Here is a 5,256-nt window from a genome sequence, read left to right as displayed (position 1 = left end):
TCTATTTAAATCTATCTTTTTTCTTCGAGAATGAATCTAGAATTCTTAAAGAATTTGTCAATTCTTCATTTTCATTTCTTAATTTAGTTTTAGTTATATATATTCAATTATATTCAATTGATTTTTCTTTTTTATTTTTTTTTTCTTTTATTCTAAATATTTGATTTATTTTATTTTTATAATTTCTAGAAATTCTTTATATTTGTTTGATTCTTTAATCTTTTTAATAAGGTTTAGTTAAAAAGGTTAAAGAATCAAATATAAAATAGAAGCGTCCATTGTCTAATGGATAGGACAGAGGTCTTCTAAACCTTAGGTATAGGTTCAAATCCTATTGGACGCAAGTTGTTTGCATATCTAATTTCAACCTTGTCCTTCTATTTTTTTTGATTTATTACATTTTGATTCGAATTCATTATATATAATATTCAAATGAAATAAAAACATATTAAAAGATACTAATTATAAAAAATTGGAAAATTGAATTACAAAATTATTTAATGATTCATCAATTTTTTTTCTACTTGTTCCTGGAATAAAAAGAGTTCCATCTGTTCTTTAATAGCGTCCTTTAAAAGGGCTTCTGCTTCCCAGTGAATGTCTTGGTAGAAGATATGATTTCTTTGAATTGAGGTTTATTCGTCTTTAAGTAAGCACGTAACTCAACAAGAAATTTCCTTACCTGTCCAATTTCTAATGAATCAAGATAACCATTCGTTCCGGTATAAATAGTTACTATCTGTTCTTCCACAGTAAGAGGAGCTGATTGGGATTGTTTAAGCAACTCGCGCAATCGTTGACCTCTTGCTAATTGATTTTGAGTAGCTTTATCTAGATCAGAAGCGAATTGTGGCAAAAGCTTCTAATTCTGCGAATTGTGCTAATTCCAATTTTAATTTACCAGCTACTTGTTTCATGGCTTTGATTTGAGCCGCCGATCCAACTCTGGAAACTGAAATACCAACATTAATAGCGGGTCTTATTCCAGCATTGAATAGATCGGCCGATAAGAATATTTGGCCATCTGTAATGGAAATTACATTCGTAGGAATATAAGCTGAAACATCTCCCGATTGAGTTTCAACTATTGGTAAAGCAGTCATACTTCCTTCGCCTAACTGAGAACTTAATTTAGCGGCTCTTTCCAAAAGACGCGAATGTAATAAAAAACATCCCTGGATAAGCTTCGCGACCTGGTGGTCTTCGTATAGAAGAGACATTTGCCGATAAGCCTGTGCTTGTTTGGAGAGATCGTCATAAATGATTAAAGTGTGACGTTCACGGTACATAAAATATTCAGCCAGAGCTGCTCCTGTATAAGGCGCGAGGTATTGTAATGTAGCTGGAGATCCGCTGTTTCAGCTACTACAATAGTGTATTCCATTGCTCCTCTTTCTTGTAAGGTAGTCACCACTTGAGCCACAGAAGATGCTTTTTGACCAACAGCTACATAAACACATATTACATTTTGTCCCTGTTGATTGAGAATTGTATCTGTGGCTACTGCTGTTTTACCTGTTTGTCTATCTCCAATAATTAATTCTCGCTGGCCCCGTCCTATGGGGATCATCGAATCAATAGCAATAAGTCCTGTTTGGAGAGGCTCATATACCGAACGTCTTGAAATAATACCGGGAGCGGGAGATTCTATTAATCGAGATTCCGAAGCTGAAATTTCTCCTCGACCGTCAATTGGTTTAGCCAGGGCATTTATAACACGACTCAAATAAGCTTCACTTACAGGTATCTGAGCAATTCTTCCTGTTGCTTTTACTGAACTTCCCTCTTGTATCAGCAAACCATCACCCATTAATACAACACCAACATTTTTTGATTCCAAATTCAAAGCAATGCCTATAGTACCTTCTTCAAATTCCACCAATTCACCCGCCATTACTTCATCAAGACCATAAATACGAGCAATACCATCGCCTACTTGAAGTACGGTACCAGTATTTACAATTTTTACTTCTGTATTATATTGCTCAATGCGTTCACGGATAATTTTACTAATTTCATCTGCACGAATGGTTACCATGAAAATATCTTAAATTTATTTTTTATAAGAAAAAAATGATGCCTATACTCTATTGTATAATAGAAAGCCTAATCAGTTATTTTTTTATTTCATCATCCCAAACATGCCAATATTAGCACTAACAGTACGTAAATGTAACTCGTTGTTCAAGCAACTATTTAGAGTTCCTAGAGCTCCCTGTAAGGCTTGTTGTAAAACCCGCTGTCGAACTTGATTAATAACTCTTTGTTGTTCAAAATCAATAGCTTCGTTTTTGTAATTTTCTAATTGTTCCAAAGTCGTATAAATTGAATTAATTAAATTCAATTTTCTCGTTTGATCTCAGAATAGCCATTCACCCGAAACAGATCTGCTTCTGTTTCAACTTTCCTTAAGCGGGCCTGGGCTTTTTCGAGCTGTTCAATGGCGTTTTCCTGTAATTCTTCTGAGTTTCGAATAGTTCTCCAGATTTTCTGTTTCGATTATCTAATAAATCACGTAATGAAAGTAGACTCTCTTTCCATCCATTTCAAAATGTCTATGATCTCTTCCCGAACCAAACATGAATCTTTCGATTCATTTGGCTCTCACACTCAATTACTTATCGGAAATTTACAATTTTTTATGTAATGAGCCTATCCTCTCTTCTCTATTCAAAGTGAAAACAATTACCAATATAAGACTAGAATATTCGGAGGACTCTTTTGACCAAACAAATATATGTCAACAAAGTTGTTTTTTTATTCAAATCAAAGACTTCTTTTGAATTTATACATAGGTCATCCATCGATTACGCATCGTACAAAGGGGAGGTTTAAATTCACCCGTTTTTTATTTCTCGCCATAAATAGGATTCAAGCCATTTTTTTTATCGACATGAGTGTTTTATATCGAAAAAAAATCGAATAATTTTTTTGAAACCGTTTCCTTTCTGTATTAATATAGCGGTAGAAAGAGTACTACACTGCGTATAGACTTCAAACTCTTTTTAACCATGGTAATAGTCCAAAATTTTTGGTAAATAGAGAATCAAAGTGGATTACCAATAAAGCGCGAAATGCTATGGTTCTTTAAGATTTTCTTAATTTATTCAAAAAAGAAAATGAATTCAGAAGTAATTCGCGGATTCTGCACATTTTCTTAATTCTAACTAAACTAAAAAGTGCAGTTTGGTTAAATCCAATTTATTCTTTGAAATAAACAACTCGCACACACTCCCTTTCCAAAAAAACCAGTAGACCTAACACTACACTAAGATTTATTGGATTTGTTGCTAAAATATCGGTATTAAACACGAAACTTCCGGCGGATGGCCAGGAGCCCAAACAAAGGAAAGAATCGGTTATATTTTTCATATGATCTCATCTCCTCTTATGAATAGACTAATTATCTTTCTAATATTCCTATTAGATAGATAATATAATAATCTAATTGGAATATATAATTATAGAATTTGATATAATTTGGATTGGTCAATCAATTGGAAGATTCCCTAAAAGAATGATACTTCTTAGAATTAGATACCAGTTCTTTTATCAATTGCAAAATCTATCTAGTTTGAACACTTTCAAAAAATTTCAAAAAATTATCTTAAAAGAAATAAAATAAAAGAGGGGTTCATTGGACTAAACAAAAAGAAGAAAGAGGGTGAATAAGTATGTGAATACCTTTCAATTAGTCCTTCTCCTGTGTTCTTATCCGAACAGATAAAGAATTGTAGGAGTGAATTATTAATATAATTCGAAAAAGGAAGTCCACATATGTATTTTTATCTTTTTAGGATTAAACAAAAGGATTAGCAAATAAAAGTGCTAATGCTACAACCAGCCCGTAAATTGTTAAAGCTTCCATAAAAGCCAGACTAAGTAATAAAGTACCCCGTATTTTTCCCTCTGCCTCTGGTTGTCGTGCAATCCCCTCTACAGCTTGCCCTGCGGCAGTGCCTTGACCAACCCCAGGTCCAATAGAAGCAAGCCCTACGGCCAATCCAGCAGCAATAACAGAAGCGGCAGAAATAATTGGATTCATGAGAATTTCCTCGTAACCTACATATAAAAGAAAGAAATAGTTAATGATATAATCGACTAATAAATTCTGACTTCATTTTTCAATTACCAAGACTTTTTCAGTTAAAGTAATTAATAAAAATAAGAATTAAAAATTGAAAATAATAGTTATTAAACGAATTACTTCGAGATTTCTTTTTTCGTCTCGAACTACATAGTTTTGGGGGTGAATCTGTATAATCTTTGTTCTTCTCTTACCTTAATTTTGGAATCATTCTTTGAATTCTTCGTTTTTTTATACAATTTCTTTAGTTTTTTAATTTTCAATTCACAATTAGAGCTGAAACGCAAGGACTTTGCTTTTCTATCCCTATAGAAATTGACAGTAATAGCGAGGCCTTTTTTATATAGAAAAGATTAGTTATTTCAGATATATGGTTAGTTCATATAAAACTAGTTCATCTATAATATCATATCACATATACATAGGTTTCTTCTATGCTGTAAACTAATTTTCTTTGTGTTTTAGATTCAATCGAAATTGAAATTCATTCTTTGAAACCTAAAAAACCTTGACTGATCCCCTCACTTCTATTTTTTTTATCATGTTTTTTTTTAAGCTCCCCTTCCCTCTTTTCTTATTCTCTTATCCCATATGGATACAATCAATCTAAATAAATTCATTCGATTTCATTAATGTTTCAAAGAAATATAGGAAATTGGGTGATCTAAATGTTTTTAATTATCTTTTGATCAATTGTTGAATTAAATGTGAATCAAACGAGAATCTACTAACATTCTATATAGTATCTTTTTATCACACATTGTAAACGTAAATATCATACAGAATTCTAATTCTAGCTATTCATTTTTTTTGAATATCCAAACTAATATATACTAATCGAATAGATCTATCTATATCTATCTATATATCTATAGATAGATGTTTATTTTGTAGATTCTATTGAGCCACAATATATGTGTGGCAAGCTAAACAAAAAAGACTATTTTTGAGAAAACTAGTCAATGATGGCCTTCAATGGATTCACCTATATAAGCCGCAGCTAAAGTAGCAAAAATGAGAGCTTGAATACCGCTTGTGAATAATCCAAGGAACATGACAGGTATAGGAACTACTAAAGGTACTAAAGAAACAAGAACAACAACTACTAATTCATCAGCTAATATATTTCCGAAAAGTCGAAAACTAAGGGATAAGGGTTTTGTGAAATC

The 5,256-nt window shown here is 32.1% G+C and overlaps 1 non-coding gene across 1 annotated transcript; it reads left to right on the top strand.

Annotated features, from left to right (window-relative positions):
* Nucleotides 1-271: 271 nt before the first annotated feature.
* TRNAR-UCU (transfer RNA arginine (anticodon UCU)) lies at nucleotides 272-343 on the top strand. Its single transcript has one exon. It is a non-coding gene; the product is annotated as a tRNA-Arg (tRNA).
* Nucleotides 344-5,256: the final 4,913 nt, after the last annotated feature.

The sequence above is a fragment of the Vigna unguiculata genome, chromosome 4, assembly GCF_037176805.1.
Source record: "Vigna unguiculata cultivar grain cowpea cultivar isolate G323 ecotype 2 chromosome 4, ASM3717680v1, whole genome shotgun sequence".
NCBI classification, from domain to species: domain Eukaryota; kingdom Viridiplantae; phylum Streptophyta; class Magnoliopsida; order Fabales; family Fabaceae; genus Vigna; species Vigna unguiculata.
The sequence above is the reverse complement of the archived record's forward strand: the minus strand, read 5'-3'. Positions and strand labels throughout refer to the sequence as shown.